This window comes from Dama dama, unplaced genomic scaffold (assembly GCF_033118175.1).
Source record: "Dama dama isolate Ldn47 unplaced genomic scaffold, ASM3311817v1 ptg000071l, whole genome shotgun sequence".
NCBI lineage: Eukaryota > Metazoa > Chordata > Mammalia > Artiodactyla > Cervidae > Dama > Dama dama.
This window is the reverse complement of record NW_026870892.1, coordinates 1,788,402-1,801,209: the sequence shown is the minus strand read 5'-3', so window position 1 is coordinate 1,801,209 and position 12,808 is coordinate 1,788,402.

Sequence of the window (12,808 nt, the reverse complement as noted above, 5' to 3'; positions counted from 1 at the left end):
CTGTAAGGTGCTGGAGCTCAGAGGGCCTCGTCAGAGGGAAGGGACCAGAAAAGGGCTGGATGCCCAAGACCTCTTTGACCCAGCAGCCTCAGGGCAGCAGGGAGAGCAAGAGGCCCAACTTGCCCCTAGGTCGGCTCTGCCACGTCCCACACAGGCAGCCAGCCCAGCAGCAACCTGGCAGTCTCTGGCTCCCCCGAGCTCTCTGCCGGTGTAGGGGGCAGGAACAGAAGTGTGCATGTCGTTCTGCCTTGGCCTGGGAGTGTGGATCCCCTGCCTGGCCCCCAGGCTCAGGGGCAAGGGCCCGGAGAGAGCACCAGCCCGAAGCGCTTTTCTCCCGGGCTTGGGAGCATTGTGCGCGCCTGGTGGGAACAGTTGGCGTGAGTGTTGGCAACCCGGCCTTTGGACAGAGCCGGGGAGGTCTTCCAGCGGGAGAGGGCCGGATGTTCTCAGAGGCCCCACAGGCCAGGGGCAGGACCCAGCAGGTCCCCTTCCCCTGGCCAGCTTTTCCCAGTCATTCCTGGCCTCCGGGGGTACTGCCCCACCAAGGGGCAGGCTGCGGGGACTGGGTCCAGACATGTCCGTGCGCCTCCCCAGGCTCCTCCCCGCTGGTGCCTTTCCCCTGGGCCTAGGCCTCGGTTTAGGCCTCCTTGGAGAGGAGGTTGCTGGCAGGGGCTGTCTCCACACTGCAAGGTGCTGGAGCTCAGAGGGCCTCGTCAGCGGGAAGGGACCAGCAAGGGGCTGGATGCCCAAGACCTCTTTGGCCCAGCAGCCTCAGGGAAGCCGGGAGAGCAAGAGGCCCAACTTGCCCCTAGGTCGGCTCTGCCCCTTCCCACACAGGCGGCCAGCCCAGCAGCAGCCTGACAGACTCTGGCTCCCCCGAGCTCTCTGCCGATGCAGGGGTCAGGAACAGACGTGTGCATGGGGTTCTGCCTTGGTCTGGGAGTGTGGACCCACTGCCTGGCCCCCAGGCTCAGGGGCAAGGGCCAGGAGAGAGCACCACCCCGAAGTGCTTTTCTCCCGGGCTTGGGAGCATTGTGCGTGCCTGGCGGGAACAGCGGGCGGGAGTGTTGCAAACCGGCCTTTGGAGGCAGCCGGGGAGGTCTTCCAGTGGGAGAGGGCCGGTTGTGCTCAGAGGCCCCAGAGGCCAGGGGCAGGACCCAGCAGGGCGCCTGCCCCTGGCCAGCCTTGTCCAGACCTTCCTGGCCTCCGGGGGTACTGCCCCACCAAGGGGCAGGCTGCGGGGACTGGGTCCAGACATGTCGGTGCGCCTCCCCAGGCTCATCCCCGCTGGTGCCTTTCCCCTGGGCCTAGGCCTCGGTTGAGGCCTCCTTGGAGAGGAGGTTGCTGGCAGGGGCTGTCTCCACACTGCAAGGTGCTGGAGCTCAGAGGGCCTCGTCAGCGGGAAGGGACCAGCAAGGGGCTGGATGCCCAAGACCTCTTTGGCCCAGCAGCCTCAGGGCAGCAGGGAGAGCAAGAGGCCCAACTTGCCCCTAGGTCGGCTCTGCCCCTTCCCACACAGGCGGCCAGCCCAGCAGCTGCCTGACAGATTCTGGCTCCCCTAGCTCTCTGCCGGTGCAGGGGGCAGGAACAGACGTGTGCATGTGGTTCTTCCTTGGCCTGGGAGTGTGTTCCCCGTGCATTGCCCCCAGGCTCAGGGGCAAGGGCCCGGTGAGAGCACCACCCCGAAGCGCTTTTCTCCCGGACTTGGGAGCATTGTGCGCGCCTGGTGGGAACAGTTGGCGTGAGTGTTGGCAACCCGGCCTTTGGACAGAGCCGGGGAGGTCTTCCAGCGGGAGAGGGCCGGATGTGCTCAGAGGCCCCACAGGCAAGGGGCAGGACCCAGCAGGTCCCCTACCCCTGGCCAGCCTTTCCAAGTACTTCCTGGCCTCCGGGGGTACTGCCCCACCAAGGGGCAGGCTGCGGGGACTGGGTCCAGACATGCCCGGGCGCCTCACCAGGCTCATCCCCGCTGGTGCCTTTCCCCTGGGCCTAGGCCTCGGTTTAGGCCTCCTTGGAGAGGCGGTTGCTGGCAGGGGCTGTCTCCACACTGCAAGGTGCTGGAGCTCAGAGGGCCTCGTCAGAGGGAAGGGACCAGCAAGGGGCTGGATGCCCAAGACCTCTTTGGCCCAGCAGCCTCAGGGCAGCAGGGAGAGCAAGAGGCCCAACTTGCCCCTAGGTCGGCTCTGTCCCTTCCCACACAGGCGGCCAGCCCAGCAGCTGCCTGACAGACTCTGGCTCCCCCGAGGTCTCTGCCGATGCAGGGGGCAGGAACAGACGTGTGCATGTGGTTCTGACTTGGCCTGGGAGTGTGGAACCCCTGCCTGGCCCCCAGGCTCAGGGGCAAGGGCCCGGAGAGAGCACCACCCGGAAGCGGTTTTCTCCTGGGCTTGGGAGCATTGTGCGTGCCTGGCGGGAACAGCGGGCGGGAGTGCTTGCAAACCGGCCTTTGGAGGCAGCCGGGGAGGTCTTCCAGCGGGAGACGGCCGGTTGTGCTCAGAGGCCCCACAGGACAGGGGCAGGACCCAGCAGGGCCCCTGCTCCTGGCCAGACTTGCTCAGACCTTCCTGGCCTCCGGGGTTAGTGCACCACCAAGGGGCAGGCTGCAGGGACTGGGTCCAGACATGCCCGGGCGCCTCCCCAGGATCATCCCCGCTGGTGCCTTTCCCCTGGGAGTAGGCCTCGGTTGAGGCCTCTTTGGAGAGGAGGTTGCTGGCAGGGGCTGTCTCCACACTGCAAGGTGCTGGAGCTCAGAGGGCCTCGTCAGCGGGAAGGGACCAGCAAGGGGCTGGATGCCCAAGACCTCTTTGGCCCAGCAGCCTCAGGGCAGCAGGGAGAGCAAAGGTCCAACTTGCCCCTAGGTCGGCTCTGCCCCTTCCCACACAGGCGGCCAGCCCAGCAGCTGCCTGACAGACTCTGGCTCCCGCGAGCTCTCTGCCGGTGCAGGGGTCAGGAACAGACGTGTGCATGTGGTTCTGCCTTGGTCTGGGAGTGTGGACCCACTGCCTTGCCCCCAGGCTCAGGGGCAAGGGCCCGGAGAGAGCAACACCCTGAAGTGCTTTTCTCCCGGGCTTGGGAGCATTGAGCGTGCCTGGCGGGAACAGCGGGCGGGAGTGTTGCAAACCGGCCTTTGGAGGCAGCCGGGGAGGTCTTCCAGTGGGAGAGGGCCGGTTGTGCTCAGAGGCCCCACAGGCCAGGGGCAGGACCCAGCAGGGCGCCTGCCCCTGGCCAGCCTTGCCCAGACCTTCCTGGCCTCCGGGGGTACTGCCCCACCAAGGAGCAGGCTGCGGGGACTGGGTCCAGACATGCCCGGGCGCCTCCCCAGGCTCATCCCCGCTGGTTCCTTTCCCCTGGGCGTAGGCCTCGGTTGAGGCCTCCTTGGAGAGGAGGTTGCTGGCAGGGGCTGTCTCCACACTGCAAGGTGCTGGATCTCAGAGGGCCTCGTCAGAGGGAAGGGACCAGCAAGGGGCTGGATGCCCAAGACCTCTTTGTCCCAGCAGCCTCAGGGCAGCAGGGAGAGCAAGAGGCCCAACTTGCCCCTAGGTCGGCTCTGCCCCTTCCCACACAGGCGGCCAGCCCAGCAGCTGCCTGACTGACTCTGGCTCCCCTGAGCTCTCTGCCAGTGCAGGGGGCAGGAACAGACGTGTGCATGTGGTTCTGCCTTGGCCTGGGAGTGTTTTCCCCCTGCATTGCCCCCAGGCTCAGGGGCAAGGGCCCGGTGAGAGCACCACCCCGAAGCGCTTTTCTCCCGGGCTTGGGAGCATTGTGCGCGCCTGCTGGGAACAGTGGGCGGGAGCGCTTGCAAACCAGCCTTTGGAGGCAGCCGGGGAGGTCTTCCAGTGGGAGAAGGCCGGTTGTGCTCAGAGGCCCCACAGGCCAGGGGCAGGACCCAGCAGGGCCCCTGCCCCTGGCCAGCCTTGCCCAGACCTACCTGGCCTCCGGGGGTACTGCCCCACCAAGGGGCAGGCTGCGAGGACTGGGTCCAGACATGCCCGGGCGCCTCCCCAGGTTCATCCCCGCTTGTGCCTTTCCCTGGGACTAGGCCTCGGTTGAGGCCTCCTTGGAGAGGAGGTTGCTGGCAGGGGCTGTCTCCACACTGCAAGGTGCTGGAGCTCAGAGGGCCTCGTCAGAGGGAAGGGACCAGCAAAGGGCTGGATGCCCAAGACCTCTTTGGCCCAGCAGCCTCAGGGCAGCAGGGAGAGCAAGAGGCCCAACTTGCCCCTAGGTCGGCTTGCCCCGTCCCACACAGGCAGCCAGCCCAGCAGCTGCCTGGCAGTCTCTGGCTCCCCCGAGCTCTCTGCCGGTGTAGGGGGCAGGAACAGACGTGTGCATGTGGTTCTGCCTTGGCCTGGGAGTGTGTTCCCCCTGCCTTGCCCCCAGGCTCTGGGGCAAGGGCCCGCAGAGAGCATCACTCCAAAGCGCTTTTCTCCCGGGCTTGGGAGCATTGTGCGAGCCTGGCGTGAACAGCGGGCGGGAGTGTTTGCAAACAGGACTTTGGAGGCAGCCGGGGAGGTCTTCCAGTGGGAGAGGGCCGGTTGTGCTCAGTTGCCCTACAGGCCAGGGGCAGGACCCAGCAGGGCCCCTGCCCCTGGCCAGCGTTGCCCAGACCTTCCTGGCCTCCGGGGGTACTGCCCCACCAAGGGGCAGGCTGTGGGGACTGGGTCCAGACATGCCCGGGCGCCTCCCCATGCTCATTCCCGCTGGTGCCTTTCCCCTGGGCCTAGGCCTCGGTTGAGGCCTCCTTGGAGAGGAGGTTGCTGGCAGGGGCTGTCTCCACACTGCGAGATGCTGGAGCTCAGAGGGCCTCGTCAGAGGGAAGGGACCAGCAAGGGGCTGGATGCTCAAGACCTCTTTGGCCCAGCAACCTCAGGGCAGCAGGGAGAGCAAGAGGCCCAACTTGCCCCAAGGACGGCTGTGCCCCTTCCCACACAGGCAGCCAGCCCAGCAGCTGCCTGGCGGACTCTGGCTCCCCCGAGCTCTCTGCCGGTGCAGGGGGCAGGAACAAACGTGTGCATGTGATTCTGACTTGGCCTAGGAGTGTGGATCCCCTGCCTGGCCCCCAGGCACAGGGGCAAGGGCCCGGAGAGAGCACCACCCCAAAATTATTTTCCCCCCGGCTTGGGAGCATTTGCATGGCTGGCGGGAACAGCTAGTGGGAATGCTTGCAAACCGGCCTTTGGGGGCAGCCGGGGAGGTCCTCCATGGGCCCGTAGAGAACACCACCCCGATGCGCTTTTCTCCCGGGCTTGGGAGCAGTGTGCGCGGGTGGCGGGAACAGCAGGCAGGAGTGCTTGCAAACCGGCCTTTGGAGGCAGGCGCGGAGGTCTTCCAAGGGCAAGGAGTGAGCACCACCCCAAAATGCTTTTCTCCCGTGCTTGGGAGCATTGTACACGGCTGGTGGGAACAGCGGGCATGAGTGCTTGCATACCGGCCATTGGAGGCAGCCGGGGATGTCTTCAAAGGGCCCTGAGAGAGCTCCACCCCGAAGCGCTTCTCTCCCGTGTTTTGGAGCATGTGCGTGGCTGGCCGGAACAGTGAGTGGGAGTGATTGCAAACTGGCCTTTGGGGGCAGCCGGGGAGGTCCTCCATGGGCACGGAGAGAACACCACCCCGAAGCGCATTTCTCCCGGTCTTGGGAGCATTGTGCGCGGCTGGCGGGAACAGCGGGCATGAGTTCTTGCAAACCGGACTTTGGAGGCAGCCGGGCAGGTCTTTCAAGGGCCCGGAGTGAGCACCACCCCAAAATGCTTTTCTCCCGGGCTAGGGAGCATTGTACGCGGCTGGCAGGAACAGCGGGCCTGAGTGCTTGCAAACCGGCCTTTTGAGGCAGCCGGGGTGGTCTTCCAAGGGCCCGGAGAGAGCACCACCCCAAAATGCTTTTCTCCCGGGCTTGGGAGCATTGTGCGCAGCTGGCGGGAACAGCGGGAATGAGTACTTGCAAACCCGGCTTTGGAGGTAGCCGGGGAGGTCTTCCAAGGGCCCAGAGAGAGCACCATCCCGAGGCACTTTTCTCCCAGGATTGGGAGCATTGTGCTTGCCTGGCGGGAACAGCAGGAAGGAGTCCTTGCAAACCCTCCTTTGGAGGCAGCCGGGGAGGTCTTCCAAAGGCCCGGAGAGAACACCACCTCGAAGCGCTTTTCTCTCGGGTTTTGGAGCATTGTGTGCGGCTGGTGGAACAGCGGGAGGGAATTCTTGCAAACCGGCCTTTGGAGGCAGCCAGAGAAGTCTTCCAAGGGCCCGGAGAGAGCACCACCCCGAAGCGCTTTTCTCACGGTCTTGGGAGCATTGTGCACGGCTGGCGGGAACAGCGGGCATGAGTGCTTGCAAACTGTCCTTTGGAGGCAGCCGGGGAGGTCTTCCAAGGGCCCGGACTGATCACCACCCCAAAATGCTTTTCTCCCGGGCTTGGGAGCATTGTGTGCGGCTGTCGGGAACAGCGGACATGAATGCTTACAAACCGGCCTTTGGAAGCAGCCCGGGAGGTCTTCCAAGGGCCCGGAGAGAGCACCACCCCGAAGCGCTTTTCTCCCGGGCTTGGAACATTTGCGCGGATGGCGGGAACAGCGAGTGTGAGTGCTTCCAAACCGGCCTTTGGGGGCAGCCGGGGAGGTCTTCCAAGGGCCCGGACTGATCACTACCCCAAAATGCTTTTCTCCCGGGCTTGGGAGCATTGTGCGTGGCTGGCGGAAGCAGCGGGAATGAGTACTTACAAACCTGCCTTTGGAGGCAGGCGGGGAGGTCTTGAAGGTGCCCGGAGAGAGCACCACCCTGAAGCGCTTTTCTCCCGGGCTTGGGAGCATTGTGCGCGGCTGGCGGGAACAGCAGGCAGGAGTGCTTGCAAACTGGCCTTTGGAGGCAGCAGGGGAGGTCTTCCAAGGGCCCGGAGTGAGCACCACCCCAAAATGCTTTTCTCCCGGGCTTGGGAGCATTGTGCGTGGCTGGCGGGAACAGCAGAAAGGAGTCCTTGCAAACCGGCCTTTGGAGGCAGCCGGGGAGGTCTTCCAAGGGCCTGTAGAGAGCACCACCCTGAAGCGCTTTTCTCCCGGGCTTGGGAGCATTGTGCGCGGGTGGCGGGAACAGCAGGCAGGAGTGCTTGAAAACCGTCCTTTGAAGGCAGCCTGGGAGGTCTTCCAGGGCCCGGTGTGAGCACCACCCCAAAATGCTTTTCTCCCGGGCTTGGGAGCATTGTGCGTGGCTGGTGGGAACAGCGGGCGGGAGTGCTTGCAAACCGGCCTTTGGAGGCAGCCGGGGAGGTCTTCCAAGGGCCAGGAGAGAGCACCACCCAGAAGCGCTTTTCTCCCGGGCTTGGAACATTTGCGCGGATGGCGGGAACAGCGAGTGGGAGTGCTTCCAAACCAGCCTTTGTGGGCACCCCGGGAGGTCTTCCATGTGCACGGAGAGAACACCACCCCGAAGCGCTTTTCTCCGGGGTTTTGGAGGATTGTGCGTGGCTGGCGGGAACAGCGAGTGGGAGTGCTTGCAAACCGGCCTTTGGGGACAGCCTGGGAGGTCTTCCAAGGGCCCGGAGAGAGCACCACCCCGAAGCACTTTTCTCCCGGTCTTGGGAGCATTGTGCGAGGCTGGCGGGAACAGCGGGCGGGAGTGCTTGCAAACCTGCCTTTGGAGGCAGCCGGGGAGGTCTTCCAAGGGCCCGGAGAGAGCACCATCCCGAAGCACTTTTCTCCCGGAATTGGGAGCATTGTGCGCGGCTGTCGGGAACAGCGGACATGAGTGCTTGCAAACCGGCCTTTGTAGGCAGCCCGGGAGGTCTTCCAAGGGCCCGGAGAGAGCACCACCCCAAAATGCTTTTCTCCCGGGCTTGGGAGCATTGTGTGCGGCTGGCGGGTCAGCGGGAGGGAGTTCTTGAAACCAGCCTTTGGAGGCAGCCGGGGAGGTCTTCCAAGGGCCGGGAGAGAGCACCACCCCGAAGCGCTTTTCTCCCGGGCTTGGGAGCATTGTGCGCGGCTGGCGGGAACAGCGGGATTGAGTGCTTGCAAACCGGCCTTTGGAGGCAGCCGGCGAGGTCTTCCAAGGGCCGGGAGAGAGCACCACCCCGAAGCGCTTTTCTCCCGGGCTTGGGAGCATTGTGAGCGCCTGGTGGGAACAGTGGGCGGGAGTGTTGGCAAACCGGCCTTTGGAGGCAGCCGGGGAGGTCTTCCAGCGGGAGAGGGCCGGATGTGCTCAGAGGCCCCACAGGCAAGGGGCAGGACCCAGCAGGTACCCTGCCCCTGGCCAGCCTTTCCAAGTCCTTCCTGGACTCCGGGGGTACTGCCCCACCAAGGGGCAGCCTGCGGGGACTGGGTCCAGACATGCCCGGGCGCCTCCCCAGGCTCATCCCCGCTGGTGCCTTTCCCCTGGGCCTAGGCCTCTGTTTAGGCCTCCTTGGAGAGGAGGTTGCTGGCAGGGACTGTCTCCACACTGCAAGGTGCTGGAGCTCAGAGGGCCTCGTCAGAGGGAAGGGACCAGCAAGGGGCTGGATGCCCAAGACCTCTTTGGCCCAGCAGCCTCAGGGCAGGAGGGAGAGCAAGAGGCCCAACTTGCCCCTAGGTCGGCTCTGCCCCTTCCCACACAGGCGGCCAGCCCAGCAGCTGCCTGACAGACTCTGGCTCTACCGAGCTCTCTGCCGGTGCAGGGGGCAGATCAGACATGTGCATGTGGTTCTGCCTTGGCCTGGGAGTGTGGACACCCTGCCTTGCCCCCAGGCTTAGGGGCAAGGGCCCGGAGAGAGCACCACCCTGAAGCGCTTTTCTCCCGGGCTTGGGAGCATGGTGCACGCCTGCTGGGAAGAGTGGGAGGGAGCGCTTGCAAACCGGCCTTTGGAGGCAGCCGGGGAGGTCTTCCAGTGGGAGAGGGCCGGTTGTGCTCAGAGGCCCCACAGGCCAGGGGCAGGACGCAGCAGGGCCCGTGCCCCTGGCCAGCCTTTCCCAGACCTTCATGGCCTCCGGGGGTACTGCCCCACCAAGGGGAAGGCTGCGGGGACTGGGTCCAGACATGCTCGGGTGCCTCCCCTGGCTCATCCCCGCTGGTGCCTTTCCCCTGGGCCTAGGCCTCGGTTGAGGCCTCCTTGGAGAGGAGGTTGCTGGCAGGGGCTGTCTCCACACTGCAAGGTGCTGGAGCTCAGAGGGCCTCGTCAGAGGGAAGGGACCAGTAAGGGGCTGGATGCCCAAGACCTCTTTGGCCCAGCAGCCTCAGGGCATCAGGGAGAGCAAGAGGCCCAACTTGCCCCTAGGTCGGCTCTCCCCTTCCCACACAGGCGGCCAACCCAGCAGCTGCCTGACAGACTCTGGCTTCCCCAAGCTCTCTGGCAGTGCAGGGGACAGGAACAGACGTGGGCATGTGGTTCTGTCGTGGCCTGGGAGTGTGTTCCCCCTGCCTTGCCCCCAGGCTCAGGGGCAAGGGCCCGGAGAGAGCACCAGCCCGAAACGCTTTTCTCCCGGGCTTGGGAGCATTGTGCGAGCCTGGCGTGAACAGCGGGCGGGAGTGTTTGCAAACAGGAATTTGGAGGCAGCCGGGGAGGTCTTCCAGTGGGAGAGGGCCGGTTGTGCTCAGAGGTCCCACAGGCCAGGGGCAGGACCCAGCAGGGCCCCTGCCCCTGGCCAGCCTTGCCCAGACCTTCCTGGCCTCCGGGGGTACTGCCCCACCAAGGGGCAGGCTGCGGGGACTGGGTCCAGACATGTCCGTGCGCCTCCCCAGGATCATCCCCGCTGGTGCCTTTCCCCTGGGCGTAGGCCTCGGTTGAGGTCTCTTTGGAGAGGAGGTTGCTGGCAGGGGCTGTCTCCACACTGCAAGGTGCTGGAGCTCAGAGGGCCTCGTCAGCGGGAAGGGACCAGCAAGGGGCTGGATGCCCAAGACCTCTTTGGCCCAGCAGCCTCAGGGCAGCAGGGAGAGCAAGAGGCCCAACTTGCCCCTAGGTCGGCTCTGCCCCTTCCCACACAGGCGGCCAGCCCAGCAGCTGCCTGACAGACTCTGGCTCCCGCGAGCTCTCTGCCAGTGCAGGGGTCAGGAACAGACGTGTGCATGTGGTTCTGCCTTGGTCTGGGAGTGTGGACCCACTGCCTGGCCCCCAGGCTCAGGGGCAAGGGCCCGGAGAGAGCAACACCCCGAAGTGCTTTTCTCCCGGGCTTGGGAGCATTGTGTGTACCTGGCGGGAAGAGCGGGCGGGAGTGTTGCAAACCGGCCTTTGGAGGCAGCCGGGGAGGTCTTCCAGTGGGAGAGGGCCGGTTGTGCTCAGAGGCCCCAGAGGCCAGGGGCAGGACCCAGCAGGGCCCCTGCCCCTGGCCAGCCTTGCCCAGACCTTCCTGGCCTCCGGGGGTACTGCCCCACCAAGGAGCAGGCTGCGGGGACTGGGTCCAGACATGCCCGGGCGCCTCCCCAGGCTCATCCCCGCTGGTGCCATTCCCCTGGGCCTAGGCCTCGGTTAAGGCCTCTTGGAGAGGAGGTTGCTGGCAGGGGCTGTCTCCACACTGCAAGGTGCTGGAGCTCAGAGGGCCTCGTCAGAGGGAAGGGACCAGCAAGGGGCTGGATTCCCAAGACCTCTTTGGCCCAGCAGCCTCAGGGCAGCAGGGAGAGCAAGAGGCCCAACTTGCCCCTAGGTCGGCTCTGCCCCTTCCCACACAGGCGGCCAGCCCAGCAGCTGCCTGACAGACTCTGGCTCCCCTAGCTCTCTGCCGGTGCAGGGGGCAGGAACAGACGTGTGCATGTGGTTCTGCCTTGGCCTGGGAGTGTGTTCCCCCTGCATTGCCCCCAGGCTCAGGGGAAAGGGCCCGGTGAGAGCACCACCGCGAAGCGCTTTTCTCCCGGACTTGGGAGCATTGTGCGCGCCTGGTGGGAACATTGGGCGTGAGTGTTGGCAAACCGGCCTTTGGAGGCAGCCGGGGAGGTCTTCCAGCGGGAGAGGGCCGGATGTGCTCAGAGGCCCCACAGGCCAGGGGCAGGACCCAGTAGGTCCCCTGCCCCTGGCCAGCCTTTCCCAGATCTTGCTGGCCTCCGGGGGTACTGCCCCACCAAGGGGCAGGCTGTGGGGACTGGGTCCAGACACGCCCTGGCGCCTCCCCAGGCTCATCCCCGCTGGTGATTTTCCCCTGGGCCTAGGCCTCGGTTTAGGCCTCCTTGGAGAGGAGGTTGCTGGCAGGGGCTGTCTCCACACTGCAAGGTGCTGGAGCTCAGAGGGCCTCGTCAGAGGGAAGGGACCAGCAAAGGGCTGGATGCCCAAGACCTGTTTGACCCAGCAGCCTCAGGGCAGCAGGGAGAGCAAGAGGCCCAACTTGCCCCTAGGTCGGCTCTGCCCCGTCCCACACAGGCAGCCAGACAAGCAGCAGCCTGGCAGTCTCTGGCTCCCCCGAGCTCTCTGCCGGTGTAGGGGGCAGGAACAGACGTGTGCATGTCGTTCTGCCTTGGCCTGGGAGTGTGTTCCCCTGCCTGGGCCCCAGGCTCAGGGGCAAGGGCCCGGAGAGAGCACAACCCCGAAACGCTTTTCTCCCGGGCTTGGGAGCATTTTGCGTGCTTGGTGGGAACACTGGGCGGGAGTGCTTGCAAACCGGCCTTTGTAGGCAGCTGGGGAGGTCTTCCAGTGGGAGAGGGCCGGTTGTGCTCAGAGGCCCCACAGGCCAGGGGCAGGACCCAGCAGGGCCCCAGCCCCTGGCCAGCCTTGCCCAGACCTTCCTGCCTCCGGGGTTACAGCCCCAGCAAGGGGCAGGCTGCGGGGACTGGGTCCAGACATGCCCGGGCGCCTCCCCAGGCTCATCCCCGCTGGTGCCTTTCCCCTGGGCCTAGGCCTTGGTTGAGGCCTCCTTGGAGAGGAGGTTGCTGGCAGGGGCTGTCTCCACACTGCAAGGTGCTGGAGCTCAGAAGGCCTCGTCAGAGGGAAGGGACCAGCAAGGGGCTGGATGCCCAAGACCTCTTTGGCCCAGCAGCCTCAGGGCAGCAGGGAGAGCAAGAGGCCCAACTTGCCCCTAGGTCGGCTCTGCCCCTTTCCACACAGGCGGCCAGCCCAGCAGCTGCCTGACAGACTCTGGCTCCCCTGAGCTCTCTGCCGGTGCATGGGGCAGGAACAGACGTGTGCATGTGGTTCTGCCTTGGCCTGGGAGTGTGTTCCCCCTGCATTGCCCCCAGGCTCAGGGGCAAGGGCCGGTGAGAGCACCACCCCGAAGCGCTTTTCTCCCGGGCTTGGGAGCATTGTGCCCGCCTGCTGGGAACAGTGGGCGGGAGCGCTTGCAAACCGGCCTTTGGAGGCAGCCGGGGAGGTCTTCCAGCGGGAGAGGGCCGGTTGTGCTCAGAGGCCCCACAGGCCAGGGGCAGGACCCAGCAGGGCCCCTGCCCCTGGCCAGCCTTGCCCAGACCTTCCTGGCCTCCGGGGGTACTGCCCCACCAAGGGGCAGGCTGCGGGGACTGGGTCCAGACATTCCCGGGCGCCTCCCCAGGTTCATCCCCGCTTGTGCCTTTCCCTGGGACTAGGCCTCGGTTGAGGCCTCCTTGGAGAGGAGGTTGCTGGCAGGGGCTGTCTCCACACTGCAAGGTGCTGGAGCTCAGAGGGCCTCGTCAGAGGGAAGGGACCAGCAAAGGGCTGGATGCCCAAGACCTCTTTGACCCAGCAGCCTCAGGGCAGCAGGGAGAGCAAGAGGCCCAACTTGCCCCTAGGTCGGCTCTGCCCCTTCCCACACAGGCGGCCAGCCCAGCAGCTGCCTGACAGACTCTGGCTCCCGCGAGCTCTCTGCCGGTGCAGGGGGCAGGAACAGACGTGTGCATGTGGTTCTGCCTTGGCCTGGGAGTGTGGATCAGCTGCCTGGCCCCAGGCTCAGGGGCAAGGGCCCGG